Below are 13,844 nucleotides of genomic sequence, written 5' to 3' on the forward strand. Positions count from 1 at the left end.
GTAAGAAATTACTCGTCATCCAGTTTTTTATATCGACTATGCAATCCATTAGTTTTTCAAATTGGTGTGTTTCACCGGGCCGCGAAGAAATATAGAGCTGAGTATCCTCAGCATAACAGTGAAAGCTAACACCATGTTTCCTGATGATATCTCCCAAGGGTAACATATAAAGCGTGAAGAGTAGCGGCCCTAGTACTGAGCCTTGAGGTACTCCATACTGCACTTGTGATCGATAGGATACATCTTCATTCACTGCTACGAACTGATGGCAGTCATATAAGTACGATTTAAACCATGCTAATGCACTTCCACTGATGCCAACAAAGTGTTCAAGTCTATGCAAAAGAATGTTGTGGTCAATTGTGTTATACGCAGCACTAAGATCCAATAAAACTAATAGAGAGATACACCCACGATCAGATGATAAGAGCAGATCATTTGTAACTCTAAGGAGAGCAGTCTCAGTACTATGATACGGTCTAAATCCTGACTGGAAATCCTCACATATACCATTTTTCTCTAAGAAGGAATATAATTGTGAGGATACCACCTTTTCTAGTATCTTGGACAGAAAAGGGAGATTCGAGATTGGTCTATAATTAACTAGTTCTTTGGGGTCAAGTTGTGGTTTTTTTGATGAGAGGCTTAATAACAGCCAGTTTGAAGGTTTTGGGGACATATCCTAATGACAATGAGGAATTAATAATAGTCAGAAGAGGATCTATGACTTCTGGAAGCACCTCTTTTAGGAGCTTAGATGGTATAGGGTCTAACATACATGTTGTTGTTTTAGATGATTTAACGAGTTTATACAATTCTTCCTCTCCTATATTAGAGAATGAGTGGAACTGTTCCTCAGGGGGTCTATAGTGCACTGTCTGATGTGATACTGTAGCTGACGGCTGAATGGTTGCAATTTTATCTCTAATAGTATCGATTTTAGAAGTAAAGTAGTTCATAAAGTCATTACTGCTGTGGTGTTGGGAAATGTCAACACTTGTTGAGGCTTTATTTTTCGTTAATTTAGCCACTGTATTGAATAAATACCTGGGGTTATGTTTGTTTTCTTCTAAAAGAGAAGAAAGGTAATCGGATCGAGCAGTTTTTAATGCTTTTCTGTAGGATATGTTACTTTCCCGCCAAGCAATACGAAATACCTCTAGTTTTGTTTTCCTCCAGCTGCGCTCCATTTTTCGGGCTGAAACCCCCCCCCCCCCCCCCTTCCGGTTCATTGATGGTCAGAGGACTTCAGGAACAGTTCAAAAGAATCTGTAGTGTGTTGATTGTAGTCCATACACTCAGCACTATGTATCTTTCTGAGGTCACATATTCATCTAGTGGTTGATTATGTCATTGCCATAATACTTGAGATGTAATCTCTTTCTGGAACAGTAGGTGGTACTTAACACTGCATTCTGAAGCCACCTTATTAGAGGCATCTTCAAATAAGACTTTTTTTACACTATTTAAAGGGTTAGTTCACCAAAAAATCTAAATTATGTCATTAATGACTCACCCTCATGTCGTTCCAAAGCCGTGAGACCTCCGTTCATCTTCAGAACACAGTTTAAAGGGTACATAACATACACAGTTTCACCTAATCTCATGTTAATCTTGAGTACCTATAGAGTAGTACTGCATCCTTCATATATCCAAAAAGTCTTTAGTTTTATCATATTTATAAAAGAAAAATACAGCTTTCCAATTCTTTCCGGAAAAAGCCGAGCTCCCGGAAGTGTGCCGTGAGATGAGCTATAATACTGATGTTTTGTGTTGTTTCTATTAACATATATTCACTTATGTGCTGATTTCTAACAAAATACAGAAATCTGATGCAATTGTACTTACGTACATGAATGGGGTCTTTTAGCAAACGATGTGCAAATCCAGCGTTGACTTGGGCCTTGTTTATAAAACATTCGTCACTCAAATGACCAGAACACACAAAGGCACTTGATACTGAAGGAGTGGATGCCGAGTTGCCCTATCCTTCATACTGATATTAATTATATTATTACATTATTTCTTGTTTGACTAATAATCAAGTTATGGCAAGAGTGAAATGTGTAACCTTATGTGCGCTTATGAGATATTAAAGAATCCTGTTCTACCCTGTATTTCTTTTCCTCAAGATTAATGTCCACAAATTATATGTGTGTATCCAACCGTAATGATAAGACACTCGCCAGTGCTAGAAAGCCTTGAATTTTAGATAAGTTCTCTGTGTATGTGTGTTAGCATCTGTCTGTACAGAGAGAAGCTCAGACAGTCCCAGGACAAACGATCACCTGCCAGTGTCCAGCGGATCAGATATACGTCTTTGGAGAGTTTATCTATGGGTTTTGGAACCAATCAGAATTTTGTTGACTTATGTATTGATGCAATTAGTATCCTCTGTCAGGGTTTAACTGTGGTTGATTTTGAGTTGTACGGGGGCGGCCTACGAACTCCGTCGAGAGTATTGAAGCTGACTTCTGCTGATGAAATTGCAAACTATTTTTTTCAAGTAAAATTATTATTATTAATTGAACTCATCTCTGACTCCTGGTCTTCATTGCGACATATCTGGTCCTTGGGTTTTAACTGTAAATTCCCCTACAATACACTCCGTTGCTGCCACGGAAAAACAAACTGCATCCACTGTTCATGTAACGGTGGGTCCATGTGGAAGCTGAACATGGTAAACTTTCCCTCACATCCAAAAACGAACTTATTTGGAGGCATTCTCTTACAAATCCTAACCGCTGCCGAGGATTTTGAAGCGCGTTAATGTGCGTGGTCTCGCTCTCCTCTGGTCAATGGGTTCGCGTGGGCGCGCTTTTCTTGGAAAAATGCTCATATAAGGACTTCGTTCTCATCTACGTCATTAGATCCACGATCGAAAAAACCAGCCGAAACTTGAACCAACCCAGAAGTAAGATTTTTGGCACAGAAATTCTCAGTCATTCTTCTAAATTATTTTTTATTATTTTTGGCCATGTTTAGCATGATAATCCATCTCTTTAACACTGTGAACAACTCTGAATACACGAAACACCATTGTACACCCCCTTTAAGATATTTTAGATTGAGTCTGAGAGCTCTCAGTCCCTCCATTGAAGCTGTGTGTACGGTCTACTGTCCATGTCCAGAAAGGTAAGAAAAACATCATCAAAGTAGTCCATGTGACATCAGAGGGTCAGTTAGAATTTTCTGAAGCATCGAAAATACATTTTGGTCCAAAAATAGCAACAACTATGACTTTATTCAGCATTGTCTTCTCTTCTGTGTCTGTTGTGAGAGAGTTCAAAACAAAGCAGTTTGTGATATCCGGTTCGCGAACGAATCATTCGATGTAACCGGATCTTTTTGAACCAGTTCAGCAAATCGAACTGAATCGTTTTAAACGGTTCGCATCTCTAATACGCATTAATCCACAAATGACTTAAGCTGTTAACTTTTTTAATGTGGCTGACACTCCCTCTGAGTTCAAACAAACCAATATCCCGGAGTAATTCATTTACTCAATCAGTACACTGACTGAACTGCTGTGAAGAGAGAACTGAAGATGAACACCGAGCCGAGCCAGATAATGAACAAAACATCGTTTCGTTCACGAGTCAAGAACCGGTTGTATCGGTTTTCGGATCACCAGTACTTCTTTTGGACAGTTTGATTCAATAAACCGGTTGAAGAAAACGGTTCTTTTGTTCTAATGTTAAGGACTCTAATGTTAAGGACGGTTCTGTGGTTAAACGGTTCTAATGTTAAGGACTCATACTGCTCTGCAGCCCTTCCTCCTCTTGGAAGATCAGATCACAATCTGGTACTTCTTAACTCCACATATACACCAATTGTTCAAAGACAACCGGTTACTTATAGGACTGTGAGAAGATGGACACAGGAAGCAGATGAGGCTCTGCAAGGGTGTTTTGAATCCACAGACTGGGAGGTACTCTGTGATCCCTATGGAGATGACATAAGTTCCATGACGGATTGTATCACAGGGTATATTAATTTCTGTGTGGATAAGGTCATACCCTATAGGAGAGTGAGATGTTTTCCTAACAACAAGCCATGGATAACCAGCGACCTAAAGGTGCTTCTGAATAGGAAGAAAAGAGCTTTTAGGCAGGGGGACAGAGAATTAATGAAGACTGTACAGAGGGAGTTGAAAGTGAGGCTGAGAGTTGGCATGGAGGTGTACAGGAAGAAACTGGAAAACAAGCTCCAGCAAAACAACTCAAGGGATGTATGGGCGGGAATGAAGACTATCACAGGGTTTAAGGTGACTGGTAACCAGGCTGAGGGAAGCCGGGATATGGCTAATGAGCTGAATGTGTTTTTCAATAGGTTCAGCTCACCCCTAGCCTCCCATGCAGCCTGTCAAATTGGCCACACATCACCCCTTGCTCTTCAGCTGCATCCTTCTCCCCCCTCCCTCCTATCTACTTTCCCCTCTCACACCTCCTCAAAGATCAAAATTGGTGATTCACATGGTGCTACCTCCACCCACCCTTCAACATCATCATCTATCTTCATTGCTGAGAACACCATGCCATCCTCTATCTCTCCCACCCCCCTGTATGTCTCTAGCTGTCAGGTTAAGAGGCAGCTGGTGAAACTGCATCAGAACAAAGCCCCGGGACCGGATGGTATTAGCCCCAGAATCCTGAAGGTATGTGCTAACCAGCTATGTGGGATTTTACAACACCTTTTTAACCTCAGTCTGAGTCTGGCGAAAGTTCCACTAATGTGGAAAACAACTTGCCTTGTTCCAGTGGCTAAAAAGTCTGCTCCGTCTGCTCTCAATGATTATAGACCGGTTGCTTTAACCTCACACATTATGAAAGTTCTAGAGAGACTGGTTCAGGCCCATCTGAGACCACAAGTTACTGCCTTCATTGATCCACTGCAGTTTGCCTACTGCCCTGGGGTGGGTGTGGAGGATTCTATCATCTACTTGCTTCAACGAGCTCACTCTCACCTGGATAGAGCTGGCAGCGTGGTGAGGATCATGTTCTTTGACTTTTCCAGTGCGTTTAACACGATCCAACCGTCATTGCTGCGTGAGAAGCTTCAAGTGATGCAGGTGGACACCTCCACAATTTCCTGGATTATAGACTACCTGACATGCAGACCTCAGTTTGTGCGACTAAGGGGTGGTGTGTCTGAACGAGTGGTCAGTAGTACAGGAACACCACAGGGGACTGTTCTCTCGCCATTTCTCTTCACGTTGTACACGTCAGATTTCCAACACAACTCAGAGTCCTGTCATCTTCAAAAATACTCAGATGACTCTGCAGTTGTTGGGTATATTAACGGTGGAGATGAGACTGGGTACAGAGATTTGGTTGATCGCTTTGTGTCGTGGTGTGGGATAAACCACCTTCTCTTAAACGTGACTAAGACAAAAGAGATGGTGGTGGACTTTAGAAGGACCAGGAAAACAACATTAAAACCCATTTACCTGTATGGAGAGGAGGTGGAGGTGGTTGATCATTTTAAATATTTGGGTGTGTACCTCGATAACAGACTGGATTGGAAACGCAACTCTGAGGCCATCTTCAAGAAGGGCCAGAGCAGACTCTATTTCTTGAGGAAGCTCAAGTCTTTTAATGTATGCAACAAGATGTTGTATATGTTTTATCAGTCTGTCGTCGAAAGTGCAATATTCTTTGCAGTCATCTGCTGGGGCAGCTGCATCAGAGGCAGTGACAGTAAGAGACTAAATAAACTAATAAAGAAGGCTGGCTCTGTGCTGGGGTTTGCTCTGGAACCTATGGAGTTGGTTGTGGAGGAAAAGATGTTGAAGAAACTATTTAACATCATGGACAACACATCACATCCGCTGCACAACTTGGTGGTTGGGCAGAAGAGTGTTTTCAGCTGGAGACTACGGCAACTCTGCTGTAGCAAGGACCGGTACAGAAAGTCATTCCTACCCACTGCAATAACAATATATAACAGATCTTCTCTGGGTAGATAAGAGATTATGGATATTAATGACAAAATAGAGCATAACACATGAATATATGGTATATGATATTTAAACTGCACATCTTGTGTAACTATTTTATTTTATTTATTTATTATTATTCTTAAGGATTTTTATACAGTATAGGTCAATGTATGTTATATGTAATATGTCTGGTATGTATTGTAATTTGCTGCTGTGACATCACAATTTCCCCTTGGGGATTATTAAAGTCTTTCTATTCTATTCTATTCTATTCTATTCTATTCACCGGTTCTTTTGCGCTCGACGTAATGGCGTCATTGGCGATGATTGCCCTTGATTCAAGCCTTCGGTTTACCCGCGCTCATAAAATTAGCACAGAATCAGTTCAGAATCCATCACCAAAAGAATCAGTTCGGTTCAGACGCTTTGTGTGTCAGTCTGCTTCATACTGAATCACACATGCGCAGTATCATCAGCTCCTCGGTTCTCGAATTGGACGTGTCTGACAGAAACGGTTCTTGACTCGAGAACGATTCAGGCTTTTGTTGGTTTCAGGGTTTACTATACCCTGTAAACCCTGCAGCTAGAGAACTTTCGTTCTCCCAATTTCCCTTCAAATTATCCATGGTGGGTTTCAAATATTTAGGGATATTCTTTACTAATCTATATGATAAATTATTTAGCCATAATGTTTTACCTCTTGTTGATCGAATTAAGGGGGACATGACAAGGTGGTCAGCACTCACTTTGTCCTTAGCTGGATGTGTTAGCCTTATTAAAATGGTCACTCTCCCTAAAGTACTTTTTTTTTTCAGCACATTCCCATTTTTATCACTAGATTTTTCTTTAAAATTTTAGACAGCACAGTACGGCCATTCCTTTGGGGAAATAAACCACCACTTAGAAGAATCTATTTAGACTTAAGAAATCTATTTTTCAACTTCCCAAGTCAAAAGGTGGCCTGTCTCTTCAGAATTTCCAGCACTATTTTTAGGCATGTAATATTAGTAAGATTTCTTACTGGAATAACCCCCACTTACCCAAAGATTATCCACCCTGGGTTCATACCAAAACTTCTTCAACTAAATATGATTTACGTTCTGTTATCACTTCTCAGCTTCCGTTAGTAATCAGCAAAATTACTTCCAATCCGATCTTTTCAAATTCACTTAGAATTTGGATTCAGTTTAGAAAATGTTTTGGATTACACAGAGCATCTATACATACAGTATGCCTATTTTTATAAACCATGCTTTCTCACCATCTTGTTTGGACTCTGCATACCGTATATGGGCATGTAATGGTATACAGTCAGTCAAGGACCTGTATGAAGAGAGTGTTTACATCCTTTTCTTCCTTATCTGCCAGGTTTGACCTACCCAATAGTCACCTATTTCACTTTTTTTAGACGAGACACTTTGTGCAGAAACTGTTCCCTCACTTCCCAAATCGTCCTCCAGAATATGCACTAGACAGCTTCTTTGATCTGAAACCCAATGATAAACATCTTATCTCAGTCATTTATAACTTAATTAATACTTTGATACCTGATATTTCAAAGCGTTTATAAGAGATTTGGGAACTGGATCTCTCTATTCCTATTTCAGATGAACAGTGGTCATACATCCTATATCCAGTACACTCATCATCAATCTGCGCCAGGCATGGTTTGATACAATGCAAGGTAATTTACAGAGCTCACTTGACAAATGCACAATTATAAAAAAAAAATCCAGACAAGAATGATGCTTGCAACCGTTGTAAACAAGGTCCAGCAGATCATGTGCACATGTTCTGGTCATGCCCTCAATTAGTAACCTTTTGGTCCTATGTGTTTGACACACTGGGAAAAGCACTTAATGTTGAACTGAGTCCCAATCCATTGAAAGCGTTTTTTTGACGTTCTACCATACACCACTTACTCTAGTCCCATTGCTCAAGTGGTTGCTTTTACCACTCTGATAGCTAGAAGGAACATTCTCCTTAAATTGAGATGTGCCACTTCCCCTACTCACAATAGATGGATACAAGACATATATTTTTACATTAAATTGGAGAAATTAAGGTTTATGCTTCAAGGTTCCCTTAAAGCCTTCAGTAAGTCAAGTCATGTCAAGTCACCTTTATTTATATAGCGCTTTAAACAAAATACATTGCGTCAAAGCAACTGAACAACATCGATTAGGAAAACAGTGTGTCAATAATGCAAAATGACAGTTAAAGGCAGTTCATCATTGAATTCAGTCATCTCTGTTCAGTTTAAATAGTGTCTGTGCATTTATTTGCAATCAAGTCAACGATTTTGCTGTAGATGAAGTGACCCCAACTAAGCAAGCCAGAGAAGACAGCGGCAAGGAACCGAAACTCCATCGGTGACAGAATGGAGAAAAAAACCTTGGGAGAAACCAGGCTCAGTTGGGGGGCCAGTTCTCCTTTGACCAGACAAAACCAGTAGTTCAATTCCAGGCTGCAGCAAAGTCAGATTGTGCAGAATAATCATCTGTTTCCTGTGGTCTTGTCCTGGTGGTCATCTGAGACAAGGTCTGTACAGGGGATCTTTATCTGGGGCTCTAGTTGTCCTGGTCTCCGCTGTCTTTCAGGGATGTAGAGGTCCTTTCTAGGTGCCGATCCACCATCTGGTCTGGATACGTACTGGATCCGGGTGACTGCAGTGACCCTCTGATCTGGATACAAACTGGATCTGGTGGCTACGGTGACCTCGGAATAAGAGAGAAACAGACTAATATTATTGTAGATGCCATTCTTCTAATGATGTAGCAAGTACATCGGGTGTTATGGGAAGTGTTCCCGGTTCCGGTTTTGCTAATTAATGCAGCCTAAAAATCCTTTAATGGGTTTGGATATTAAAAGCATATTAGAATGTTATGTGTAAGCCAGGTTAAAGAGATGGGTCTTTAATCTAGATTTAAACTTCAAGAGTGTGTCTGCCTCCCGAACAATGTTAGTGTGACGAGTGGGGCGGGGCCGAGGGATATGGGAATGAGCGAGGCCGGTGGAGTGATTTGGAAATGAGCAACACCTGTGACCCACCACCGGTCTCCAGTCCCACAGAAGAGATGGAAGGATATAAAACTGGAGCGACGACAGTGAAGGATGAGAGAGGACCAGGCCTGGGGTCTCATTTATAAAACTATGCGTAGGATCTTTACTAAAAGTTTACGTGCGCCCAAAAGCCAAAAATGGCGTACGCCAAAAAATATTCCGATTTATAAAACCGTGCGTACGCACACCTGTAAGCAATGTTCCCTTTATAAATCACAGATCACCCGCAGATGTGCGTACGTGAACCAGCCTCATATCCCGCCCTGTACACGCCCATTTTTAACCATAAATAGTCAATGCAAATCACCTCATGATTGCTGATCAGCATGTAAATGAGAGTGGAATCCCATATATACCTGGAAAACTGGCATGCGACCCGCCAATTAATTAATCCAAGAAAGTGAAAACGTGCATTTCTGTTAGCCTAATTTTAATAATGGCGACAGGTGAGAAAAGAGGAAAAAAACATAATTTCTCAGATACTGAGATTGAAACACTTGTAGGGGAGGTGGAGGCTCGGAAAACTGTGTTATTTGGTGGCCACAGCAGTGGGGTCACTAATAAAAAGAAGCAGTGCGAGTGGCAAAGTATTGCTTCTGCCGTCAATTGTGTCAGTGGGACAGAACGGACAGTTGCAGAATTAAAGAAAAAATGGTCCGACCTGAAGGTATACAAATTTTTTTTTTACCAACATATTACATTTGTGTTTTATTAGGCTATATACCTATATAAATAGCAATATTGATTTTCAAAAAGTTTTATTTACATGTGCTTACAGTATGCAAAATATGTGAAATAAAGATTCTCATTCATTCAAGGTGGAGGCAAAGAGAAAACTGTCCTCCCACCGCCAGAGCGTGGCTGCAACTGGTGGGGGCCCATGTACAGCTGATCTCACATCAGTGGACCGCAAAATCGCGGCTATAATTGGGGAGGTCAGCATGTGTGGTATTGTGTCGGAAAAGGAGGGAGACACTGACGTGACTGAAACCACAGAGGAGCAAGGTTAAACCGATTTTTAATCATTAACGCTGTACATTTGAGTGTGTGGGGTGATAAATGGATAAATGTTGCCAATTGTTTGTCCTCCAGTCCTTCCGGAGTCTGAAGCTGTAAATGAACAGGAGGTTCAGGGTGAGGGGTTCTCAGATGCAGATGCACAGCGTCCGGCTCAAAGCAGTGCCCCTTCTGCGTCTGGCACGTCCAAAAGTGGTCGGGTACTCACTGACGCAGTCCTGCAGTTACAGCGAGAGACAATAAACGCTGTCAACAGGGTTGCAGATGAGCTACGGCAGATGAGAGAAGTGATGCAAGAAATTGCACAATCATTAAAAGATGCAGTTAAAACATGAACCTTGAGTTTTGTCTTTCTTTACAAACGCCGCATGACATCCTCACGGATTCTTGCACCTCGTTGATATCCCTCTTGTCGGCCAGGGGGCTGTGGCTCGGGGTCGTAATGCTGGGGTAGAGAGAGATCAGGAGGGAGAGGAATACCGTTTCTCAGTGCTATATTGTGCAAAACACCACACGCCCTGACAATCTTGCACACTTTTGCTGGATGGTATAAAAGTCTGCCACCCGAGGCATCCAGAGCACGCCATCTGCATTTCAGGATGCCGATGGCACGCTCCACAACTGCGCAGGCACGAGAGTGGACCTCGTTATAATGAGTTTCCTCTGCGCTCTGCGGGTTTAAAAATGGGGTGAGGAGCCAGCGTCTCAGGGGGTAGCCACTGTCGCCTGCAGGTTATAATTATATTAAAAACAAAATTGTCACAGTTTCTACTTTTTAATATTGTTAAACTCACCAAGAAGCCAGCCATCACGTACTGCGCCTGCATTTAGTCTGTTCCCTACACTATGTGTCAAGATAAAGGAATCATGTGTTGAACCAGGCCAGCGTGCCACAATGTTTGTGAGGGTCATGTTGGAGTCACATATGATTTGCACATTAATAGAATGCACATGCTTTCTATTAACATAAGCAAATTCATTTTCAGATGGTGCCCTTATAGCAACATGAGTGCAGTCAATTGCGCCGATTACATTTGGGAAACCAGACATTGCTGCAAATTGCGTTTTAATTTCGGCCTGTTCTCGCACAGTGTAGGGGAACCTGATGTATCGACTAACCATATTAAGTATACCATTTAAAACGACAGATATTATGGCACTCAGGGACGGCTGTGATATACCAGACCTATAGGGTGAGATGATAGATTCCAATAGAATTATTTCATATACAAAAAGGTCTTAGAGACAAATTTGAGGATTACTTATTGTTTTTTTATATTATTAATTTACCTGTCTGCCAATTCCCGCTGGAAACAGCCGGTTGCCAAGAACCCCAGAGTGGTGAGGACTTGTATTTGGACTGGGATGGCATGGTTCCGGCGTGTTGCCCTCTCTAATACTGGACCCAATTCAGCACATAGATCCAAGAGCACAGCTCTAGGGAATCTAAATCGGCTTATTAGCCAGTCATCATCATGGGCCAGGAAATCATCATGGTCCCTGAAAACTCGTTCTCTCCTTATTCTGCCATTAGCGTAATCCTCCAACAGTGCCAGGAGTGCCATCATGAAGCATTACATACCCGGGTCACCGGAGAATTTATATGTTTCTAGCAAATAGACTGATCGTTAACACCTTGACAAAATCACTTAATTAATTTGTGGGCGAAAATTTAAGACGAAAATGTTATAGTGAACACATGCTTCTTGACGGTTTTGTAATGAACACCGTAATAGTTAGGACCGATGATGAGTAGCGATTGTGCTTCATGACTGTATTTGCAGACTTTGACATTTTATGATATAGGCTATGTACATTAAGGAAAATATTTCCTTTTTACACTGTGTTCTGCAGTTCTCTAATAAAAGGGTATTTCATGCTATTCTGTAGGCTATCACATGTATCGCGCCATGTCCTCCTGTGCTCCCGTTGTGGACAATGTGACTGTAAGGCAGCGCTGATTATTATTTTATTTTACTTTTAATACATTTTGAATTACGTTTGGATTTTACTAGATGTATATAGCCTAAAACAATCGGCACAAATAACACTGTTGGATTTAATCTTCATGATAATGTGGATATAACGTATGAAATGGAGTGAAAATTAAATGTCATTCATTCTTATAATCGTTCTTCTCACATTTATTTTCTACAATCTAACTTCAGTTCACGACCTCACCATCGGTGTCGCCAATTCCCTTTGTCTCCAGAATGTGCGTACGCACGGCTCAAAGTTTGCTTAAAGGTGCGCACATTCTCCCGTCAAGTTTGTTTTTTATAGATCACAACCTTTGCGTGGGAACTGGCGTACGTACGTTTCCAGCCCCGTTTTGTGCGTACGCACGCTTTATAAATGAGGCCCCTGGGCTTTATTTTATGTTTTGGTTTTTATTTGTGCGCATCAGTCGTCCGTGAGGGGCTGATGCGCTGTTTTGTGTTTATTTTGTTATTAAAGTCTTTGTTTGATTGTCCGCCAGTTCCCGCCACCTTCTTCCCGATGATTATGGAGTTTTGATTATTACAGTGGTGCCGAAACCCGGGAGAGGGAGGGACGCGCTGCTGAAGATCCCTCGTCGCTGTGGTGAATCCGCGGTGCCATCGAGCAGGCGAGGAGTGTGCCTACATGGACGCTCGAAGCAGAGTGAGTTATTCTAGGTATTATCAAATTGTCTGACTTTTGAGTACGTAGCGGATGTAGAGGATTATAATGTAAAAGGAGCTCATTCAAATACTGAGATCCTAAACCATTCAGGGCTTTATACGTAATAAGCAATATTTAAAAATCTATACGATGTTTGATAGGGAGCCAGTGCAGTGTTGACAGGACCGGGCTAATATGGTCATACTTCCTGGTTCTAGTAAGAACTCTTGCTGCTGCATTTTGGACTAGCTGTAGTTTGTTTACTAAGCGTGCAGAACAACCACCCAATAAAGCATTACAATAATCTAACCTTGAGGTCATAAATGCATGGATTAACATTTCTGTAATCCAAAGTTTGTGAGTTCGAGTCTCAGACCTGCAGGGATTGTAGGTGGGACAGTGAATGTCAGAATCAGAATCAGAATCAGAATGAGCTTTATTGCCAGGTATGTTTACACATACGAGGAATTTGTTTTCGTGACAGAAGCTCCGCAGTACAACAGATTGCCAGCGACAGAACATAAAACACATAATAAAAGAATATAAAAATACAAAAAATACAAATAAGTAGATAAGTAATGACAATATACAAATTGACAATTGTAGGCAGGTATATTACAAAAATGCAGTTATGTATGTACATGTATATTATGTGCAAAGTTTAAGTGTATACTAAGTATGTGTGTTAGATAAATTAAGTGTATGTGTATATAAATATAAAGTGTAGTGTGTTCAGTGTGTATCAGCTGTTCATAAGATGGATTGCCTGAGGGAAGAATCTGTTCCTGTGTCTGGTCGTTCTGGTGCTTAGTGCTCTGTAGCGTCGACCAGATGGCAACAGTTCAAAGAGGGAGTGTGCTGGATGTGAGGGGTCCAGAGTGATTTTAACAGCCCTTTTGCTCACTCTGGATAAGTACAGTTCTTGAATAGATGGGAGAGTTGAACCGATGATTCGCTCAGCAGTCCGGACTACCCTCTGTAGTCTTCTGAGGTCAGATTTAGAAGCTGAGCTGAACCAGACAGTTACTGAAGTGCAGAGGATGGATTCGATGATGGTGGAGTAGAACTGTTTCAGCAGATCCTGTGGCAGGTTAAACTTCCTCAGCTGGCGAAAGAAGTACAACCTCTGCTGGGCCTTTTTCACAATGGAGTCAATGTGAATGTCCCACTTCAGGTCCTG

This window comes from Carassius carassius, chromosome 46, assembly GCF_963082965.1.
Source record: "Carassius carassius chromosome 46, fCarCar2.1, whole genome shotgun sequence".
NCBI classification, from domain to species: Eukaryota; Metazoa; Chordata; class Actinopteri; order Cypriniformes; family Cyprinidae; genus Carassius; species Carassius carassius.